Source organism: Pongo abelii, chromosome 6 (assembly GCF_028885655.2).
Source record: "Pongo abelii isolate AG06213 chromosome 6, NHGRI_mPonAbe1-v2.0_pri, whole genome shotgun sequence".
NCBI lineage: Eukaryota > Metazoa > Chordata > Mammalia > Primates > Hominidae > Pongo > Pongo abelii.
Genome location: NC_071991.2, coordinates 74,882,070 through 74,905,864, shown reverse-complemented (window position 1 = coordinate 74,905,864; position 23,795 = coordinate 74,882,070). Strand labels below are relative to the sequence as shown.

At 36.6% G+C, this 23,795-nt stretch overlaps 1 long non-coding RNA gene across 2 annotated transcripts in view; it reads right to left on the bottom strand.

The window, feature by feature from the left end:
* Positions 1-2,881: 2,881 nt before the first annotated feature.
* Positions 2,882-23,795, bottom strand: part of LOC129060386 (uncharacterized) — a 226,064-nt gene continuing 205,150 nt past the window's right edge. The window contains exons 3-6 of one of the 2 annotated variants that reach the window (XR_010140872.1): positions 20,842-20,904; positions 16,845-16,973; positions 3,809-3,868; positions 2,882-3,019 (exon numbers count right to left, since the gene is read on the bottom strand). This is a non-coding gene — a long non-coding RNA (uncharacterized LOC129060386). Of the gene's footprint in view, positions 3,020-3,115; positions 3,220-3,808; positions 3,869-16,844; positions 16,974-20,841; positions 20,905-23,795 lie in introns of those variants that run through there. The other variant, XR_010140873.1, reaches the window with a different exon arrangement.

Sequence of the window (23,795 nt, the reverse complement as noted above, 5' to 3'; positions counted from 1 at the left end):
AAACACTCTTGGATAGGAAGAGGCTGAGGACACAGAGAGTCAGTGCAGGTATGGCACCAGAGAAGGGCAAGTGTATAGAAGATGCGATCACAGAACATGAAAGTCAGACCATGTAGAGGAGAGGGGAGGGGTGGGAGAGATTGACTTGTGTTCTAATTGCAATGAAGCCAGGGAAGTGTTTCAACCAGGGAATGATCATGATCTGACTTACGCTTTAAAAGATCATTGTGGCTGCTAAGGGGAGAATGAGAAGGAAGAAGAGGATTAGAGAGATTAGTTAGACAACAGAACTAATGATGACTAAAGAATGAAGTTGTAGAGATGCAGATGGTAAGGAGTAATCGGATCCAGAATACATTTTCGAGGTAGAGCCAATAGCACTCTCTAATGACGTTGATTTGGAGTGATTTTGGAAATGAATGATATTTTCCTACATTCCTCACATGCAAAATAGTGCTAATATTTTTGTCAATTTATCATGATTGACACTATAATATCTAAGGGAAACTGGAATTACGTAAGTAGAAATCTTTAACTATAAAGTGTGATCTTTAAGATTACCTTCAAGTTTTCAGAATATGATTCTAATCACTTAACACTACTAGCATGAGTTCCAACTAAAATCTGCAAATGCCTTTTGAAATACACAATACTTTAGATTTGGCCTCCATAAAACAATCTATTACAATTCACCACTGATGCTAGGAAATCATTTATTTCTACAGAAATGTTTATAAAATTACCCAACACAAGAAGCAATCACCCTTTCATACTGATGTTTGTAAATGCTTCACCCTTAGGGTTATGTTCTTATTTTTGCTTTTTTTGTTCATTCATTTCTGTATCAAGTATTTATTGATTACCTCCAATGTGGCAGGCAAGGTGATAGTACCTCAGGATAAAAATGAAATAAGGTAGTTCCGTCAGCAATAAAAGACATTGTCCCTGCATCAGGACGCTTATGATCTAGTGAAAGAAAGGTATTCACACACATGCACATGAGTATACAGACACACACAGACACTTGATAATTATGAAGCCCTAATGACTTTTGTTTCGACAACTTTCAAGTTATTTGTTAAAAATAGTCAGCACTAGCATATCAAAAAATGAAAAAGGCTTTTGAATCATGTAATGTATAGAACATTAAACTGTTATTATATACCACAGATATACCATTTAATAATATGTACATATACTTTATTACTGATTTTAAAATAAATAATTTCATTAGCCAAATCCTACTAGAAAAACTTTTGGTAATTTTCTTGCAGGGTCAAAATAATTTTTTATATGCTAATCCACCTAGGTGACAGGGAAAATGTTTATGATGAAACATAAATCTAAAATGCCTTAAGATGAAAAATGTATCCCTTGGGCACTTAAAATACACAATTTTTAAAAACTAGTTGGACTTCAAAACTGATTAGATTTTTTTCATATTTTGTGATCTTTCCAAAATAAGCTTCTTTATTTCCAATGGAAAGAAGAAAAACATGTAAATGTTAAAGAACTATTAAAAGCAAAAGACATCTTTCTCTTAAAGTTGACTTTAATTTCAGCATGTTGCCTGCTGTACTGTACATTTCATTGAACACAAAAGCTTAGCAAAGACAGGTTTCAAAGTTCCTAACTCAAACTTTCATAAGAAATTAAATATTAGAGGAAAAATAAATGAAAATTACAGCAATTTCATGCCCCCATGGTAAAAAAAAAAAAAATTAGGAGAGATATGTAGAAACAGTTTTACATATGCATCCACTGACCTTCTAGTACTTCAACACTTAGGATTTGAGTTTACAGTGAGTCAGGAGGGTAAAAATGTTTATGAGGATAACCGCTTCACCCATAAAGTAACTTAGATAGAGTATACATTTGCATATACAGTCTCAAACCTTCCAAAAAGCATTATCATTTCCTAATACAAAGGACAGTAGTACATGTCAGGGTACAACTGGGAAAGAATTTCACCCAGGACCTTGAAAGCACAAGTGTAGACAAAATAAATAAATCTGTCAGTGTGAACAAATTACTCACAAAACCTATCCTCAGGAGCAGTGTTTGTACTCTCATTCAGTCACGCTGATATTATGGAATCTGTTCACCATCGACAGAGAAGAGGCAGACCCTGCCAGAATAGCACAAGTATTGACTGAGTGCATATCCTTAGACACCCATCTTCACAGAAATGTTTCACCTGGGGTCTGCCTCCCAGGTCCTATCCTCCCTCCCTGTGACACCTTGCTCCTCAAATCCTCCCTGAGGGCACTATTTGTTGATAAAATCCTGACAAATACCTGTCTGAAATATCATAAAGCCATTGAAAGCTCAATTAATTTCACTTAAAATAGAAATATCTAGATGTCATTCAAGTCCAGTTTGATAGGTGCATGACATGGAATCAATAAAAAGCCTGTGGAATGCTTTTAGTAGCATTTCACTCACATAAGATGCTCAACTTCAAAGTTGGCTTATGTGTGTTGAAAAATGCAGCCCCCTTTCTCAATTCCTACATCCATAAGAAAAACACTTGTTTTTCTCCTAATTTTCTCCATGTTCTATTTTTTCTTAATATCGTCTAAATTGTCCAACAATTTTCAAAATACACCATACAGTATAGTGAATTGGAGTTGACTTCTTCCTAGTCTATAGTGGATCCTGGAAAGGGACAAGAGAATGCACAGAGATTCGTCGTTTGGTGGTAATACATTCTTACCGAGTCTCCAATATTGTGTCATTATATCAGTAAGGTTACTTTTTCTCTAGACTAAAGATGGATTAAACCGGTTATAACTCAATTGCTATGTATCTACTGGGTGAAGAGGTGTGGTATTTCTCAGAGAGAGTTTATAGAGGCGAAGAAGAAAGTTTTCCACTTCCCTTTTACCTATTTTGTCACTGTTTTATTTTTTCAAACCCTACCCTCTCTAACATCTGAAATATGCTCTCCGAATCATAGGATATGAAGACAAGTGCATAAAACATTTTTGATGGCACCAGATCTTTTTGCTGGACACTCCTGAGAAAATAACGAAAAAAAAAAGCAGAATTAATAAAACTACTCATATATAAAAAATTATGATATATCATTCAGGTCATTAAATAGGAAAAATTCCCTTTCACTATGTCTTCAAGTTGGTTTGGGCAAACTCCTTCACTGACACAGAGGGCTACACCACAGGATCTCTGTCAATTCTTCTCAGTTCCATAATTCTCTTTCTGGGAGAGATGAAAATGCAAACACACAAAGATAGTAGTTATACATTTAGGGAATATAAAATTACCTAATTTGTTAAAAATATGTTCATTGCAGTAGGTTCTTGAGAGTGTTTTTGAAAATATTATACAGAAATAATTTTTCTTATTATGTGTTGACTCCAAATTATATATGCCATTAAGACAAATGGTGCTCATTGCATTCAAAACAGCTATAATGCTCATTTTCATCTCTAACAGAATCTTGTACACTGTGTAATTTTATATTTTTTTCTATACTAGGAAATAAAAAGCCAGGTTCTGCCCAATTCCAAACTAACTCTCTGGTTGTAAATTCGGAGTTTAAGTGGCCCCTCAATCTTTCTAAATAGTAATATAACATTTTACATAATTTGAAGAGTGAAAAAGCAATGAGAAGAAGAAACTGTGATATCTGACATGTAAGGCCCTGTAGAAACTTTATTTTATTAAAGAATAATTTATTTGGTGTGCATTCTGTGCAAGGCAATGTGCTAACCAGTAATGATACAAAGATAAACTTACAGGTTGCCAGAAGATGAATTTTAAGAGGTACTTAATATTTACAGAGTACCTTTGAGTGGCAGGCAGTTTATAAACATCTTCTCATTTAATCAGCACAGCAATCTATGAGCTGGTTTTACAGGACACAGAGAAAAAGCATCAGAGAGATCTCTGTTTCGATTCTCTATGTACTACACAATTATGGTAAATAGTTCACAATGATTTAATGGTTAGAAATTATCAGAATTTTCCTTGCTTATTTGCCCCATTATCATATTTAGATTCACAGGAATGAATATAGTCAACTATACTTAGAATCATGGAACTAGGAAGAAATTTCCTTGTTCAAGTAAAATTAAGTTCAACTGAAAATAAGAGAACATCTTATAATAATAGTGGCTTGAAGTTAGAAATTTATTCCTCTTTCAAGCAAAGAAAATCTGCAAGAAGACAGCTTAGCATCAATATGAACGTTGCATGAAGTTTTCAGGGTCATGACTCCTTTCATCTCACTAGTTTGCCATCCTTAGGTGTAGTGGTTCTACACTGGATTCTTCTTTGTAATTCTACACTACTCCCAGTGCTCCTGCCATCACATCTACATTCAAGGAAGCATGGTGAAAGAAGCAGTGAAGAAGGGCTCAGTCTCTGTCTTTAAAAACTTCCTGGAATTTACTCCTAAAACTACTGCTGATATCTCATTTGCCAAATGAAAACATATGTCCAAATTTCGCTACAAAGCTGAGAAACGTAATCATTGGCTGTGGCAATGTGCTCAGCTAATAGCCTTATTCAGGAAGAAAAGGAGAATAGGTATGAGGAGGCAACAAAAAGTACTACATTTAAGAAATAAACCGATGTATCAACCAGAGCTCAGAAGGAAAAAAAAAAAAAAAACCTATATTCCATCTTTCATAGACAGTAGAAAAAGTTCTCTTTTTAATAGATGAGGACACACAAATCTCACAATCCAAGCACTTGACATTAATTTTCATTGTATCCAAGGGTTGAAAGTCAAAATACTATGAACTATTGTGAATATGCCCAACCAAACAGATAAAATCTTCTGACATATCACAATGAATGCCAGCTATAAACAACCAGCATGGCCGTACTGGTACACACCAGGACAACAGAAACTCTGGATGCTTCCTTTTTTACCTAATGTCAGAGGTTTATATTTAAATTAAAAAGAGGAAGTTGTGATGGTGTTCCAATGTGTTAGCCCAAGTTGTGTGGCTCAGCCTAGCCACACAACCTGGGAAAGCTAGAGATTGCTAGAGGGTTTGGTAGGGCCAGGGGTCTTTTGTGTAAAGAAATTGGGTGGTTTCTTGGATGAAAAAATTGTATCACCTAGTAGCTGACAGCTAGCTCTCTATACTAAGAGGAACAAAGGCCCTTCTTTTGCCCCTACTCCTTACTCCGAGATACTACACAGAGGGAAGTTTATACCAATGGGAGGAAGTATCAAGGCATTAAATCTGACATGGATGGGACTTATGTATTTTGGGAGGGAGCTATCTGGCCCATTGAGATGCTTTGATATTGTTTCCACAGGAAGAATTTATCATAAGCCTTGAGAGAGGAAATAAAATAAAAGCTTTGCCACTAGACTTACTTTCAAAACTAGGGCACACAAGGCAGTAATACTTTGTAGCAAAATGCAGATGAAGAGGCAGAATTTTGCACTGGCCTATAAATTCTCCAGCTTCTTGAGAAGCTCATGCAGCATTACTGCCTTTTGGGGCAACCAAAGGAAAAGACGAAATTAGTTTGAAAAAAATAACTCATGTCGAAGGCTGTTGTCTGAGTTAGAAGCTGAAGCCACCAGCCTTCCCAGAGCAGATAAGCTGAGCTTCCTGAGCAATGGGTAGGCCTCATTCACCAATCTCATTCCAAATTCTGAAAAACTTTCATTATTAGGATTGTCAGACAAGTTCCTGTTTCTGTTGACTTATTTTTGTGTAAATAAATATCAGTTTCCAATTGAAAAAAAAAATGGCAGTGTACTGGCTGCATGGGCTGTAGGTAGATTTTCCAGATGACTGTGACAGCACAGATCCATTAGAATGGGGCAATACTTCTCCTTTCAGGACCAGGAATCCAAGAATCACATGGATGAAAATAAAGGAAAACAGCAATGTTAAAGACAATATCCAGGGATCCCACTTACAGCCAGAGATAGTTTTCTTTGGGCCTCCCTAAGACAACCCTTGGATTCAATGATTTGTTAGAAAGATACTGAATTTTTATTATATTTGTGGGTACATAACAGGTGTATATATTAATGGGGTACATGAGACGTTTTGATACAGACATGCAATTGGAAATAATTACATTATGGACAATGGAGTATCCATCTCTTCAATCATTTATCCTTTGAGTTACAAACAATCCAATTACACTCTTTATTTTAAAATGTACAAGTAAGTTATTATTGACTATAGCCACTCTATTGTTCTATAAAATAGTAGCTCTTATTTATTCTTTCTGCTTTTTTTGGTACCCATTAACCATCCCCACCTCCCTTCAAGCTTCCCACTACCCTTCCCAGCCTCTGGTAACCATTCTTCTACTTTCTATGTCCATGAGTTCAATTGTTTTGACTTTTAGATCCCACAAATCAGTGAAAACATGCAATGTTTGTCTTTCTGTGACTTATTTCACTTAACATAGTGATCTCCAGTGCCAACCATGTTGTTGCAAATAACTGGATCTCATTCTTTTTATGGCTGAATAGTACTCTGTTGTTTACATGTATCATGTTTTCTTTATCCATTCATCTGTTGATGGACACATGGGTTGCTTCCAAATCTTAACTATTGTATTTTTCTATTTCTGTGAAGAATGTCATTGATACTTTGACAGGGATTGCACTAAATCTATAGCTTGCTTTGGGTAGCATGGGCATTTAAGCAATATTGATTCTTCCAATCCATGAACATGGAATATTTTTCCATTTTTTTGGTGTCCTCTTTAATTTTTTTTATTAGTGTTTTATAGTTTTCATTATAGAGATTTTAGTTAATTCCTAGATATTTAAATTTACTTGTGGCTATTGTAAATGGGATTACTTTTTTATTATTTTTCAGATGGTTCGCCGTTGGCATATAGAAATGCTACTGATTTTTGTATGTTGATTTTATATCCTGCAACCTTACTGAATTTGTTTATCAGTTTTTTGGTGAAGTCTTTAGATTTTCCAAATATAAGATTATATCATTTGCAAACAAGGGTAACTTTACTTCTTCCTTTCCAATTTGGATGCCCTTTATAACTTTCTCTTGTCTAACGGCTCTAGCTAGGATTTTCAGTACTTATGGTGAATAATAGTGGTGGGAGTGGGCATCCTTTTCCTGTTCCAAATCCTAAAGGGAAAGGCTTTCAGTTTTTCCCCATTCAGTATGATACTAGCTGTGGATCTGTCATAAATGACTTTTATTATGTTGAAGTATATTCCTCCTATCCCCAGTTTTGTAAGAGTTTTTATTATGAAGGAATATTTAATTTTATTATGAAGGGATATTTAATCTTATCAAATGCTTTTTCAGAATCAATTGAAATGATCATATGTATTTTATCCTTCATTCTGATGAATGATGAATTACATTGATTAACAGACTTCGGTATGTTGAATCATCCTCACATCCCAGGGATGAGTCCCACTTAGTCATGATGAATGATTGTTCTAATGTATTGTTGAATTCAGTTTTCTAGTATTTTGCTGAGGATATTTGCATCAATATTCATCAGAGATATTGACCTGTAGCTTTCTTTTATTGATGTTACTGCTTTTTCTTGTTTCTATTTGCATGGAATACATTTTTTCATCCCTCTATTTTCAGTTTATGTGTGTCTTCACAGGTTAAATGTGTTTCGTGTAGGAAAGAGATCAATGAATCTTGTTTAGTCATCCATTTAGCCAGTCTATGTCTTTTGATTGGAGCATTTAGTCCATTTACATTCAATGTTATTGTTAAGTAAGGACTTACTGCAGCCATTTTGTTATTTGTTTTATGGTTGTTTCATGATCTTGTCTTCTTTCTTTCCTTCCTGCCTTCCTTTAGTGAAAGTGATTTAGTTTCTTGCTTTTTGTTTTTTGTGTATCCTTTGTATGTTCTTTGTTGTGAGGTTAACATGAGGCTTGCAAATAACCCATTATTTTAACCTGATAACAACTTAACATTATTTGCATAAACTAACATCAAGAAGAAAACTAATAAAAACTCTAAACTTTAACTTTGTCCCCTTGCTTTTTAACTCTGTCATTTCTATCTTATGGTACTGACTATAAAAAGCTGTTGTAGTTATTACTTTTGATTGGTTCATTGTTTAGTCTTTCTACTTTAAGAATAGGTTACATACCACAGTTACAATGATATAATATTCTGTTTTTCTTTGTAGTTACTATTACCAGTGAGTTTTGTATCTTCAGAAGGTGATTATTTATTGCTTATTAACATCCTTTTCTCTGATTAAAGTACTTCCTTTAGCATTTCTTAAAGGACAAGTCTAATATTGATGAAATCCCTCAGCTTTTATTTGTCTGGGAAAGTCTTTATATCTCCTTCATGTTTAAATGATATTTTCACTGGATATACTATTCTAGAGTAAAAGTTTTTTTTTTTTCCTTCAGCACTTTGAATATGTCATGCCACTCTCTCCTGGCCTGTAAGGTTTCCACTGAGAAGTCTGCTGCCAGATGTATTGGAGCTCCATTGTACATTTTTTCTTTTATTTTGCCCCTTTTAGGATCCTTTCTTTATCTTGACCTTTGGGAGTTTGATTATTAAATGCTTTGACATAGTCTTCTTTGGGTTAAATCTGCTTGGTGTCCTATAATCTTCTTGTACTTGGATATTAATATTTTTCTCTAGGTTTGGGAAGTTTTCTGATATTATCTCTTTGAATAAACTTTCTACCCCTATCTCTTTCTCTACCTCCTCTTTAAGACCAGTAACTCTTAGATTTTCGCTTTTCAGGCTATTTTCTAGATCCTATAGGCATGCTTCATTGCTTTTTATTCCTTTTCTTTGGTCTCCTCTTTGTATTTTCAAATAGCCTATCTTCAGGTTCACAAGTGATTTCTTCTGCTTAATCAGGTCTGCTACTGAGAGGCTCTGATGCATTCTTCAGTATGCCAATGGCATTTTTCAGCTCCAGAATGTCTGCTTGATTCTTTTTAATTATTTCAATCTCTGTTAAATTTGCCTGATAGAATTCTGAATTCCTTCTCTGTGTTACCTTAAATTTATCTGAGTTTCCTCAACACAGCTTGTTGTGAATGCTGCCTAGCCTTGGACTCATCCTTCAGGACTATGAGCTTCCTTTCTGGCCCAGGGAAGATCCAGAAATGCCATCCAAGAGCCAAGTCCTGGAATCAGAGACCTCAAGAGCCCACTTGGTGTTCTATCCCACTGTGACGTACTGGTACCTAAGGTGCAAGACAAAGTCCCGTTTACTTTTTCCTCTGCTTTTCTCAAGCAGAAGATGTTTTGCCCCATAGCCATTACAGCTGGTAATGTGCTGAGTCCCACCTGAAGCCAGCGAGTCTCAGAGGTTTACCCAAGGCACTCAGTGTAGTACCTGGGTATCACTACTTGTTATTCAGAGCCCAAGGGCTCTTTAGTTAGTAGGTGATGAATGCTGAAAGGATGGAGTCCTTTCCTTCAAGGCAGGAAATTACCTTCTGGACAAGGATGTGTCTAGAAATGTCATCTGGGAGCTAGAGCCTGGAACAGAACCTTACAACTCTGACCAGTACCTGATCCTGCTGTGGCTGAGCTGGTATCCTGGATGTAAGACAAAGTCCTCTCCACAATTCCCTCTCCTCTCCTCAGGCAGGAAGAGTCTCTTTCAGAATTACAAGCTGTGCAGCATGGGATTAAGGGAGGGATGATACCAGCACTCCCTTGGCTGCTCCAGCTGCTGTCTCAGTAGGTCACGTGCTCCCCCCCACAACCCCCCCCCCCCAGTCCACTGTCTCTGGGCCTAGTTCATCCCTAGAACTTGCCTAAAAGTTGCAGACCTTATGGCCTAGACTGCCTTTTAAATTTATTTGAGACACAGAGTGTTGTAGCCCTCAGTGGTGAGCTTTGCAGGCACTCAAGTTTCGACCACTGGGATTGTCAATGCCCCTCTGGCTAGGGTTGGTTCAAATGCTCTCTCCATGGGTAAGCATCAGCTGAGTTTGGTCCAGTTTTCCTTTCTGCTCTAACAGGAAAGCACTGAGTTTAATGCCTCACAATTGCTGTGTTCTCACCCCAGCACCCAGAGACACTCTTCACACCATCCCCATCAGTGGGATTGGGGGGGTGGGGGGGGTGGCAAAGGTGATTTACAACTGTTTTTTCTATCCCTTCAGTGCCTCTTTCAGCAATGTGAAGTTAAAGCCAGGTACTATGAGTGCTCACCTAATTTTTTGTTCTATGAAGGTGTTTTTTTCCATGTAGATAGCTGTTATTAACTTGGTGTCCTTGCCGGGCGGGAGATGAGTACAAGGTGGAGCTTCCTATTCTGCCATCTTGACACACAGAATTTTAAAAAGAGCTTATAGTGACAGATATGGCTTATTATAGTGGAAATATACAAATTAAAATAACACAAAAAGCATATCAGGCAAAGTCCAGGAGAAACTAGGTGCAAGCTCCCAGTTATCTTCTGTCAGTGGAGTCACGCCTACACCATTCAACTCTTCTTTAAGAAATGTTATAGCACATGTAAAGTATTACTAATCAGGGAGGCTCCCCTGAGCCTTGGTGTCCAGGGTCTTTAATGGGACTTGGTCCCATAGCCATAGCTAACCACTCTCATGGCTTACTTTAGCCTTCGGACCCACCGGGAGGTCAAAAAGTCAAGCTCATCTATACGATCCAAGGCCCCCACAATCACATTTTAGTAACAGAGTATCTGGCATGGGCCAAGGCCTCAGGTAAGCAAATACACTCCTATCAGGCAGAAGCTCAACTTGCTGAGTTAATCCTTTATTGCCACAGGTGGAAAATGAATTAGTTTGTTGTTTATGAGATTCTAAAGAATTTTTTACTTGCTTTAATTACTTCATTTTACTAGGGACTGAAATGCTGAAAAATTCCTATGTACACAATCTAGAATTTTATTTGAAAAAAATATATAAATTATATAGTTTGATCCCTTACTTTAAAAATGAGAAAATTAAAATTCAGAGATAGTGATTTGTTTATGGACTCTAACTTCAAGCCTGCTGGCATTTAACCTGTTGCTCTTTAAACATATTAATTTAAAAATCAGCTCTAATGATTTTTCCTTATTTTACATGGAAATAGAGAATACTTATTTAATGCAAGTGTACACATAAGAGAAAACCCAGATTCATAAAGCCTTTGATTGAATTTATATTTATCTAACTTTGTTAATTTTTTTAAGTAAACCTCAATTTTTAAATTATTCTATTGGAAACCCTTTAACAATAATAACCAAAATTCTAATCTAGGCTATATGTGTCCCTGAACAACCATGATGTATTTTGGCATTTAAATGTTCTCACTGCTTTCTCCTTCTGGTGCCCAAATTTGTATCAAAGCTGACCATCTCATTAGACCTGAAGATTTAGGTGTTTTTTTAATTGTTATTTTTTAAGTTCTGAGATTCATCTGGGGAAGGAAGCAGAAAGAATACAATGCTCTCTCACCTGCTCCCTCCCTGGTGTCCTTGGTCTGCCTTAGACAGGCTTCCACCTGAGGATATCTGCATTGTGCTCTGCACAAAAGTGCTCAGAAGAGAATATGGTCTGGCTGACATCCAGACCATATTCTGTTTGCCCAGCCAGTGGCTGCCCAGGAATATATCCAACGAGAGGGCTGCCTCTTTTCAGTTCTCACCAAGGTCCTACATGGCCAGCTGCAGCCTTGGCCTTAGAAGCTGTTTGTCATCATCAAGGTGGCATTGGGGTTTCTGCTCCCATATTGGATATTTTAATAGATTTATAGGAGTCTCTAAATTTTTTTGAAGCTGCCCCCTTCTCAGTAAAATCAAAAAGTTGTCAGCACTCTAGACATATACAGTAGCTTTTTAATGTTATATTCATGTTTTAACAAATGAATCTATTATATATTGTAAAACATGATAATATAATATCAATATAATAATATAAATGATAAACTTAAAAAAGAGTGGTAGTTCTTATCTATTTTTCCTGGCCCCCAATGGAAACTCGTGTCTAATCATTGAAAAATACATCCCCACTTTGGATACTACTGTTCTAGAAAATGAATCTTGGTTCTAAAAATTATTTAAACATATACCCACACTCCTCTGAACTATTTATCCCCCTGGGATGATAGTCTGCCCAGCTGAATCATCTCCATTGAATGCACCCAGACAGCTGCAGCTCTCAACAGAAGCCCTCTAACAGCATTTTAAAAGGAAGGCCTGTTTCTTAAAACATTATAACATATTTTAAACATACACAAAGAGTTTTTAAAAATCACACTGATTTCCTCACATTGACCTAAATTCCTAAGTTTAAGTCTTCTGTATCCTGATCTGTCAATGGTGGGAGTGGAAAACATCTGCTCTCATTCTGTGTGTGTGATTTCTTCAAATAATAGTGACAATAATATCACTATTATATAAAATGGCCACTTGTCTAATTTTAAGGCACATATTAATTGGCTATTGGTGTCCTAGTGCATTTTGCTGAGCAGAATGATAGAGTCATTAGGACACAAATCTATCAAGGATATATAACCATTTAAGGAAATGAATGCTCTTTGATTGTTTTGGCAATTCAAACAAAGCCTGTAAATTCAGCCCAAGCACCCAGTGGACCCTGCAAAGCTGCAATTCTAGGCAGGCACACTGGCCCATTTGACTTCACTACAATCACAAAAACGCAGGCACACTAGAGATTCCAGGGGACTGAAGAAGAATTAACAATGTGAACTGCATTTGACTTTGCCAACATTATTTAGATCATCCTTGTAATCACAGGATTGTGCATCCTCCAGACAAGGCTTTGGACTGAGAAAATGACCCCCTGAAGAATTAGCAGGCTTGGCTCTGTACCCCAGCCTTTGAGACTGATCCAGGGCAAGACCACAATTTTTCTTACCTCAGTCCCTTTAAAGTGTGCCCTCGGTGGGACAATGATGCTTTCTGCCATTAGATTTGGCACACTTAGAAACACATAAAATGTTAAAATTGCTAAGGCAAATTTGTATGAATGTAGGCAAACTTTCAGAGAGCTCAAATTTCTGAAAAGTATAATCCACCACAGTTTACTCTGAGGAATAGACAAGGAATTCTGCCAAATTATGCATTATTTTTCTGCATATACTTAAAAGATAAAAACATGAAGCTAACTGATGTCAGCATCCTACACACTCAAAAATGAAAATCCAGCATCTGCTTTTAGAGATTCACTGAGCAAGATTATGTCCACACTTATTAAACTGAAGGTTGAACTGCAGCTACTGTGGCGAGGTTGGGGGTAGAGGAGCTATTTAGGAAAGTAGTTGAAGTGAAAATAAAAGCCCCAAAGCTATGGTTCCCCAAGACCAAGGGGGTTTATTTTGATGGGTCCTTCAAATGGTAGAGAGCACCACCTTGTTCCCTCGAGATGCCCCTGGGAATTTGTAGGATACAAAGAAAGAAATAGTGTATGGTAAGTCTGAGAAGCTAGACATCATGTCCTCAGCTCACAGCTTAGACTAAATCTCTCATAACCAAGTTGATTTGAAAGCAGTAAAGCTAACCACTGGGCTTGGACAATGAGCAACCAGAAGTGATTAATATGGGAGAAAAAAGGGGACTACCCCAAGTATCAGATGACCTTTGAAAGGAGAGCTGCTGATGACAGAATGACAGAAACTGATTTTTTTTTCCAAATTAGTGGGTGGGTCTGGAGTAGATATCACTCAATATTTTAAAAATTCAAGTACAGCAATTCGTATACTCACAAAGTTGGGTAAAAATCATACTATACTACTGATATCTCATATCCATTGGAATTGATTGATCTATAGTCTACCTCATTTGACATTTGATATAAGAAAATGGTTGTCATTCTGGTAAGGATCATCTCTTTTTCTAACCCTCAAGTTATAATAAAAAGTATTTGCAAAAAAAAGTATTTGTGAAAATGAGAATATAATTCCAGTATAACAACATTATTTTTGTTAATCATAACAAAGGTTGGCACCTACTATGCAACCTGTTGGTTTTTTCTAAACTAAAATTGTGTAAATATATAATTGTTTATCATGTACATTATGGTATTAATTTTCTAATATCATTTGAGAAGAAGGTATTCACCAGAAGTAAGTATACATGTGTTTTGTCTTTATTTAAAAAAAATAAATATTTTAGCCATGTTAGAAAGCATGTAGAGTAAGAAACATCCATATACTCATTATAGGTAGAATTGAAAGCTTTCTGTTCAATTTCCAAACTCTATTAGATGTCATCAAATTTCTGATCTTGGCATTTAGATTCCCATAGATGTTTCTTATAGTTGTACCAATAATTATGTATTTGAAAACAATATAAAAATTTTCTACATTTGAAAATGTATATAAGTAATATATATGTGTGTATACTGAATATATGTGTGTATATATGTGTATACACACACATGCACACACACATACCTTCTGAAACTTGCTTTTTTGACTCAAAATTACATATTTGCAATTTATCAGGGCTGATATAAGTAGTTGTAGTCCATTCATCTGCTATACACTATTCCATCAGATTTATCCATTCTCTAACTGATGAAAATTTATATTGATTCCAAATTTTCATACTACAACAGCTCTCTTAAGCAATCCTTGTTTGTGTCTCTTCGTCCACATGTGTAATAATTTTTCTAAAATAAACCTAGAAATAAAATTGCTGATGCTGAGGGTATAAACATTTTCGACACTGTAGAATTGTCCTCTGAAGAAGATGTATTGATTTATCACCTATCACTAGCATTGTATGAGACTTTCCATTTTATCATATTCTTAACATATGGCCTTATCAGACTTTTAAATGTTTGCCATCCTGGTGACTTTTAAATATTTGTCATGGTATTTCATTTGTGCTTATATTAGTTTTTTTATATTGCCATAACAAATGACCACAGCACAGCACAAATCAATAACAGCATAACTTTATTATTTCCCACTTATGGAAGCCAGAAGTCCAAAATGGGTCTAAAGTCAAGAGGCTACAGGGCTGCATTCCTCCCAGGGCTTCCAGAAGAGCAGCTGCCTCATTCCCTGGCTCTTGGTCCCTTTTTCTACTTTTAAAACCAGTGCTGTGACATCTTAAAATTTAATGACTCGGATCCTTTTTTTTTTTTTACCTTGAGACAGAGTTTCATTCTTGTTACCCAGGCTGGAGTGCAGTGGCGCGATCTCGGCTCACTGCAACCTCCACCTCCTGGGTTCAAGTGATTCTCCTGCCTCAGCCTCCCGAGTAGCTGGGATTACAGGCATGTGCCACCATGCCCGGTTAATTTTGCATTTTTAGTAGAGACGGAGTTTCTCTAAGTTGGTCAGGTTGGTCTCGAACTCCTGACCTCAGGTGATCCACCCACCTCAGCCTCCCTCCGTGAGCCACTGCACCCAGCCCAGTAGGTTGATGACCATACCATACGCTATATAATCTCCCCATCTCAAAGCCAATTGATTAGCAATCTAATTCTATTTGTAACTTTAATTCACAGTTTCTGGGGACATCTTTGGGGGTGATAATATTGATGGCCATAGGGTTGAATATTGTACTATCCTGCCTACAATTGAAGATATTTTTACAATATTTATTGAATTGATCTGGATTTCATGTGTTAATTCCCATTTTTTTCATTGAATTTTTGCTTTTTTATAAAATTCGCCAAAATTCTTTGTATTTTTAAGCTTTCAACCCTTGGTAAATTATATGTATTTAAAATAACATCTCCAAGGCTGTGACTTGTCTTTTTCTTTTAGTGCCTTTAATTCAGAAGTGATGTTGTTTGTAAAGTTGTTTTCGTTTTAATATAGTGAAATTTACCACTTTCTAGTTTATAGTTTTGGTGGTTCAAGGAATTCTTCCCTACCTTGAAGTTATCTTTATTGTTTTAAGATGTTATATAGAATGCAAATACTTTTTTCTATTAATTCTATTTACAATAATATTTACTGCAAAATTTGAAGATGTTAGAGTACTGATTTTGATGGAAATTCAAATGGGAATTCAGAGACATGAAATCCAAATAAAGTCAATATTCTCAATTTTCTTGAATTTTCCAGGTGGGTAATTATATGATCAGCAGGTAAAGAGAATTTTTGTTTCTTCCTTTCCAATTCTTGTATTTATTTTGCTTTCTTACTGTGCTGGATGAAATTTCAAATACAATATGAAATAAAAGTAGTAGTAGCAGGCATTTAAAATTGCATCTTGAGTTTGAAATAATTATTCTAAAATTTTATTATTAAGTATACTACTTCCTGCAAGTTTTTGGCAGAGACCTTTTACAAATTTAAATAAATTTCCTCCAATTCTACTTTGATAAAAGTTTATCATTAAAAGATGTTTGATTTTATTAAATTATATTTCTCTATTTATTGATCAACCAGTTTTTCTATTGCAAAGTAATTTTAAAGGTAATGTAGATTAATGATTTTTTCACTATATCAGTATAATTATATTTCAGCTCACACCTAGTACACTTTTAAGAACAAAATAGTAAAGAAACATATACATATATAGCTATTGAATAAAATCCTTCTAAAACATATTCTACATTCCTCTGCCTTGTAAAATAAAATACACTAAAAGTTATGACAGTGTTTCGTAATTATTCAGGGTAATTAGAAAATATATAATAAGCAATTCTAGAAACAGCCAATATTTTTCTTTCTTCCTCTTTCTCCATGTTTGAATCTCATATCATCAGTCTACAACACCTTCTAACTGCCTCTTGAAGTCCTCTACCAACCCCCAAGTCACTCCATCTCATTCCTTGAAGATTTTAGTTTCCTAGTTTATTGTCACTCCCTTCAACATAACAGCTATCACAGCTCCTGGAGTAGTAATCACATATGTGATGCTTTTCCTGCCAAGCACCCTTAGTTCCTTGACCTTCTCTCCTTACTTACCTCAGCAAAGCCCTTGATCTTGTTATTAGCAAATGCTGGAGCCTTGTCCTACTCTCCAGTTTGTAAGTTCTCCACTCTCCATCAATAATCTTTCGCTATTCCAACTGTCCTCTTCTTGTACTGTAACTTCTACAATTTAAGATGCAATCAATTCATCCCATAACCATTATATTGTTCTTCTCATGCTCATGTCTTACTTGCCTTCCTTGAATTCTCTCAGGAATTACCATTTGCTTGCACACACTCTCAATTCCCCTACTCATTTTGTTTATTTTCTTTTTTTATTTCTTTTTTTTTTTTTTTTTTTTTTTTGAGACGGAGTCTGGCTCTGTCACCCAGGCTGGAGTGCAGTGGCGCGATCTCGGCTCACTGCAAGCTCCACCTGCCTGGTTCACGCCATTCTCCTGCCTCAGCCTCACGAGTAGCTGGGACTACAGGCGCCCGCCACCACGCCCGGCTAATTTTTTTTATATTTTTAGTAGAGACGGGATTTCACCATGTTAGCCGGGATGGTCTCGATCTCCTGACCTCGTGATCCACCTGCCTCGGCCTCCCAAAGTGCTGGGATTACAGGCGTGAGCCACCACACCCAGCCTCGTTTTGTTTACTTTCTTCTTCTTGCTTCAATCATGATGGAATCCACCTCTTTACCCATTTCATACATGTCCTGGCAGATAAAAATTTGAAGAAATACACGTACACACACTCACTCACTCTCTCAGGCTGGTCTAACATTAAATTCATAAGCACTAACCTCAAGTGAGCCTTTAATACCACCCAGCTTTCATCTCTACTACATTTCTCCTGTCTAGCCATTCCTCTACTTTGATAAACAACGATTTTATGTTATCTAAACTTTTCTCAAACTTCCAATATTTTCTTTTTCACTCTTGCTCTTCAACTGATGACCTTGCTTTGTATTTATTTTTCTGAAAAAGAAAATAAAGCTTCCAAAATTCCTACTATCGCATTAGCCAACCAATTGCATCTGTCTCATATTCTCTGCCTTCTCACCTGCTCCCATTAATGGAATATCATTGCTCTTCCTAAGAACAATACACCTACTCCTCCATTAGATCTTATTACCTCTCACTTGATCAAAAATGCCACCCAAGAAACTCTCTATTCCCTCTGCCTAATAATTTTTTTTCTTTTTACTGAATTTTCTCCCTCAGTATAAAATATAACACTTCTTTCATTAATAAGATAAACAACCCTTCTTTTCCCAACAGGTACTGCCCCATTACTTTCCATCCCTCTAGAACAGGGGTGTCCAATCTTTTGGCTTCTCTGGGTCACATTGGAAGAAGAATTGTCTTGGGCCACACATAAAATACACTAACACCAACAATAGCTGATGAGTTAAAAAAATACAAAAAAAAATCTCATAATGTTTTAAGAAAGTTTACAAGTTTGTGTTGAGCCACATTCAAAGCCATCCTGGATTGCCTCCAGCCTGTGGGCTGTGGGTTAGACAAGCTTACTCAAGAGCCAACCATCTGAAAAGTGTTTTTAATTTTGTCCCTGCCATTTTTACTTAAATGCACTATAATCAGGCTCATGTCTAGGTTATCAGTAAACTTCACATTTCCAAACCCAATAGGTTTCATCATACTTGTTTTGCTGCAGAAATTGACATCTTACGTCATTATCTGTTAATGAAGCATAGGCATCAAGATGGGAGTAATTTTGTGCCTTTTTTTTTCTACATCCATATCTCTGTGACCAAAACCAGTTTTTGGTACATAGTGCCCATCAAATATTTTCTGAATGAATAATTTCTATCTCTGTCAGTCTTTAGCCATCATTTGTTTCCACTTTCTGCATGGCTGCCTCTAGCATGCTGACTCCATTCCTAATATCCTACTTCTGATACTATGAAATGGGTCAAAAGATAATGGTGCTAAAACCTTGCTACAGAAGACACATATAGTCACTATGTCAATGACTGGAGAACTCTACAGTAACTAGAATATATGAACCTGAATAAATTGATTTTAGCTAACAAATTTTTTTTCTTTTTGATTTTGGTTTCTCAGTATTTTTTATTGTGGTAGAAACATTTAACATGAGCTCTAATCTCTTAGCAAATTTTTAAGTATAAAACACAGTATTGTTAAATATAGGTACAGTGTTGTACAGCAGATCTCTAGAACTTACTCATCTTGCTCTACCAAAACTTTATGCCTGTTGATTAGTAATTCCTCATTTCCCTTCCTCCAGCCCTTAGCAATCACTATTTCACTATGATTTTATGAATTTGACTGTTTTTGATAACTCATATAATTGGAATCATAAAGTATTTGTGTTTCAGACTGGCTTATTTTATTTAGCATAATGTCCTCAGGGTTCATCCATGCTGTCACATATTGCAGAATTTCTTGATATTGTTTAAATGTAGTTAATTTTACTAGATAAAAGAATTTGGTATAAGTGACATATGACAATGATTAGTACTAATGATTTTCAAGAATAATAATACATAAGGCCCTTGAGTGACTTTTCAATAAGAAGATGATGTCATTGATGGAGAGTTGCCAACAGGCCCATTGTTTTGATGTACAGTTTTATTAATGGCAAAGAACACAGGAGATTTGCTGAGAAGCTAATGTAGTGTAATCTTCAGGACGCACAATCGCATAGGCCCCTTCCAAGTCCCTGAGAGATGCTAGCAATGCATTCATGTGGTCATATTTTTGTATAAAATGTAAAAGCAAGCTGTTTTACCTCAAGTGGTTCATAGCCCTGTTATTTCTGTCCAATAAGATTCACTTCTAATATTTGTGGGACTTGTGAAAAAATGTAGATGAAGGTCTCCATCCTGCAGCCCACCTCCCTTAATACTACAGACTCCATCTTACTGGGTAAAGGTCTTGGGCATGTATGTCACTCTAACTACCTCCATCTGCACTCCATCTGTACTCTATCCACCTCCATTCCTGCAAATGCCCCACCCCAGACTTCTACAGGTCTAAGGAGTTGTACAGCAGGAGTGAAGAATGACAGGATATGGCTGGAGATGCTCAGTGATTCCTTGGAAATAGGCTTGAGGCTATGCAGGGCAGGAAGTTCTAGGTTCCCAGATATCTGGATCATGGTGGTAAGGAGTGCAGGGGGTAAGAGTGGGGTTAGGCACTGGCTCTAAGTGGACATATCCCATGGCCCTCCAGACTCCTTAACCTGTGGGGAGTGGCATGGATGGGGAAGGACTCAAGAGAGGCTCTCTAAAATCCAGGGCCTAGAGTAGAGACCCTAGTTTTCCAGTTCTAAGAGCAACACTGATTTCCACTTCCTCTCTGTCACAACTCTCCTTATAAGATGCTGTTGCAGTAGCCATGAGAATCTAGGAATAGGAGGCAGTTGATTTAAAGATAGAAATTTTCAGTGGAATATATATTTATATGGTTTGCCATTACTTCCAAGTATAGTTTAATTAGTGCCAACAATTCTGGTATAGAAATAGTTTTCAGGGATCCTCCCTCCGAAATGACACTCTGATACATGGAGCTGGATTATGTAGGGTGAGCAAGGTTTGAGGATAGCAACGAAACCTAGTAGAGAAGACAGAAAGTTTGAAATGATGTATCCAGATTATCTGCAGGAAATTCTAGATCTTAAAATGTGTATGTGAAAGACTCTTGATAGCGGTTTTCCCAAATTTGACAAAAATCCCAAGAAGGTACATGGTATCACCAATAACAAGTAATAACAACAATATACACTTTTAAAAATTATCAATAATTAAAAATAATTAAATTGACCATATTACAGAAAAGATTGACTTTTTATTCTCTCAGAAAAATAACTACATGAATCATTGCTACATAAAGAGGTGGTCAGAGACCATGAGGTCACAGAAGTAGGACAAACAAAGACTGTAAATGTCTAATTTTTCTGAGATTTGTGATATTTGTAGTATTTATCAGGTTTTAAAATTTACAGTGTATTGTAACTACTTTATATGATTAGGTATTTTTGTATTCACAATTTTACTTACTTTTTCCATAAGAAGGGCTCCCAAAATTGCATAAGCTTCAGGCACCACACAACCTGGACTTCCCTGGCAAAGAAAAAGAAAATATCTGTTTGGAAATGACAATTCAAAGAAGGAGAATTGGGTGCAATACGCCCCCAGACTAGTAAGGCCCATCACAACACTCCAAAGTTCCCCTGGAAAAAATATCACTGCTCCAGAGGCCACCTGCACAGAGGGGATTCCACCAGACATAAGAGGCTCATCTTGACCCTTCGTGAAAGGAAGGTTACAGAAGGTTACATGCCCTATTCCTACACACACACACACACACACACACACACACACATGCACACATTATTTTTACTGCAAAACTTGGTGAATCCAAGAATAGTTTTGAAGAGTACTTCTCAGCAAGCCAGGCTTTAGGTCACACCTCTATTCTTCCTCCAAAGAATTCTATTTAAATAGTGAAAAGGATTCCTTTCACAGAATGAGACCTTTAAAAATATTAGATATATTTGGGACTCTTCAAATATTCTCTAAAATCTATTTTCAACCCACCTACAACACCAAAATATAACAAACAAAAATGAGATTTGTATCATCTCTAGGTATTAGGTTAAACCAGAAGGCAGATATCTTCAAAGTTCATTGCTGCCTGCAGACCACACAGGATAGAACAGCACTGTGGCAACCCATATTTTTATTGGATGTTAACATGTCAAGGTTTCTGGAATGGGTGCCTAATGTATGCTAATGTACCTTGTACATCTGTTTCATGGATGAATGGGTGAGTCACACACTGGAACCATTAGAAGAGTTAAGTTGAGAGAGATAAAGAGAGAGACATCTCTTTTACTTTTCTTTACAGACACAGGCCCCTAAACAGTAGGCAGCACTCTCAACCTGAAAACAAAGGCCTAAAGAGATCTGAAATCTTTGCCACCTTCTGGAGCTTTTTTTATCCCAAATCAGACAAGGCTTGCAGCCATTATTAAACATAGTATGGAACTTCTAGTTAGAAGTCATAGAGGTGTTCCGCCCTACTTTTCTCAGCGTCTGCTATTGGAGTTATCACTGTTACTGACAAGGGCCTTGTATTCTCTTGCCAGGAGGCAAAACTACTCAGAGACAAGCGCTCAGAGTGATTGCACATTCTTTCCTTAGAGCTATGACAAGAGATGATCAGTGCTGCCAAGGCGACTTATGCAGGCCATCACTGCTCCCTTGTTCCTCAGAGAATGCTGCAAGCCCTGACTTCTTAAGAGAGTGCTGAAATAAATCTCCTCTGTTAAATAAGAATGAGCATAGGTTTATAAATTTTATTCTAAGAGCCTAGTCAAGTCATATCTTATACTGTGTCTAATAAATAATTATTTATGGAATGAATAAATTCTTCTCCTGGAAAAAAATACAAGGCAGTGATGCCAAACTAATTAACTTAAAACAATTATGTAAGTGAAATAACTTTTACTTTGTTTTAATCTAGTATTTCAAGTCACTGCAAAAAGACACTAGCTCATGATTTCACTTCCTTTTTCCCCTTTTTAACAAGCCTATACTCTTGAAGCTAAATTAGCAAATGTTCTTACTTAATTGATTCATCTAAGGCTATCAAAAGAGTCAAGTGAGGAAAGCTAGCTGTGCATTGGAGGATTGGTTATCTCACCTTTAACGTTAAAATGTCTCTTGCCAATAATGACAGGAGCAAAAGGTACAGAATAAGACAGTAATTATTTTATGTCCCACCTAATAAGAAAAGAGTACTATACAAACTTAGAACATTCTGTAGAAGCCAGTTTTATTGCATTTCTAATATAAATAAATAATTTCTATTTAAATTATCACAGGTCTTTTTTTCTATCATAGTTATTCTGATGTTTTATAGATAATTATTTTAGTCAGCATGAGTTGCTACAACAAGTGCCATATAGAGTGGGTAGCTTACCACAACAGGCATTTATTTCTCACAGTTCTAGGAGCTTGGAAGTCCAAGATCAAGGTCCCAGCCAATTCGGTTCTTGGTGAGGGCTCTCTTCCCGGCCTACAGAGGGTAACCATCTGCTGTATCCTCACATTATAGAAAGAGAGAAAGATTGTGTCTCTCCTGTATACTCTTTTTTTTTTTTTTTAGACGGAGTCTCGCTCTGTCGTCTGTCACCCAAGCTGGAGTGCAGTGGTGCGATCTCCACTCACTGCAAGCTCCGCCCCCGGGTTCACACCATTCTCCTGCCTCAGCCTCCCGGGTAGCTGGGATTACAGGCACCCACCACCATGCCCGGCTAATTTTTTTTGTATTTTTAGTAGAGACAGGGTTTCACCATGTTAGCCAGGATGGTCTCCATCTCCTGACCTCGTGATCCTCCTGCCTCAGCCTCCCAAAGTGCTGGGATTATAGGCGTGAGCCACTGTGCCCGGCTCTCCTGTATATTCTTTTAAGAGTACTAATCCCATTCATAAGGGTCCTACCCTCATGACCTAATTACCTCCCAAAAGCCTCAATTCAAAATACCATGACGTTGGGGACTAGGACTTCAACATATAAATCTGGGGAGACACAAACATTCAGACTGTAGCAATAATATTATATGGAACAATGTGTCATTATAGTTTAATATTAAATAGAAACAAAGCAATTCAACCAATATTTATTTTCACATGGTTCACTTCCCAGTCCTAAAAAGTTGTCTTGCATCATATACAAGACCTATAGTCTTTTAAGTAGTTAGATACATTTGGCCCAATGTAACAGTGTGCAGAATATGGTAGCATGAATCTGTATAATTTTAAGCAGAATGTCTTTTTAGATATGATTGCCTTTTTCAGATGAGGAAACTGGGGTTGAATACATTTCAGTGACTTACCCAAGATCAAACAATTCTGTAACCACAAGTCAAAGCTAGGATCAATCCCTCAGTTCTTGATCCAGTGCGCTTCCTCCACGAAAATTTACCCCACAACAAGTACAGCAAAAC